A 213-nucleotide genomic window follows, 5' to 3' on the forward strand; every position below is an offset into this window, starting at 1 on the left:
CATGGCAATGAGAAGGAATGACATATGGCCATTTGTAGGAAAGTGGATGGACCTCGAGGGTGTCATGCTAAGTGAAATAAGTCAGGCAGAGAAGGACAGAAACCATATGTTTGTACTCATAGGTCTAACAGGAAATTTTCAGAATGATCTAGCTTCAAGAAAAGCAAGCAGTTAGTAGTGCTTAAGAAAAATTGATTCAGTATCTAATGGATA

Source organism: Suricata suricatta, chromosome 4 (genome assembly GCF_006229205.1).
Source record: "Suricata suricatta isolate VVHF042 chromosome 4, meerkat_22Aug2017_6uvM2_HiC, whole genome shotgun sequence".
In the NCBI taxonomy this organism is placed as follows: Eukaryota; Metazoa; Chordata; class Mammalia; order Carnivora; family Herpestidae; genus Suricata; species Suricata suricatta.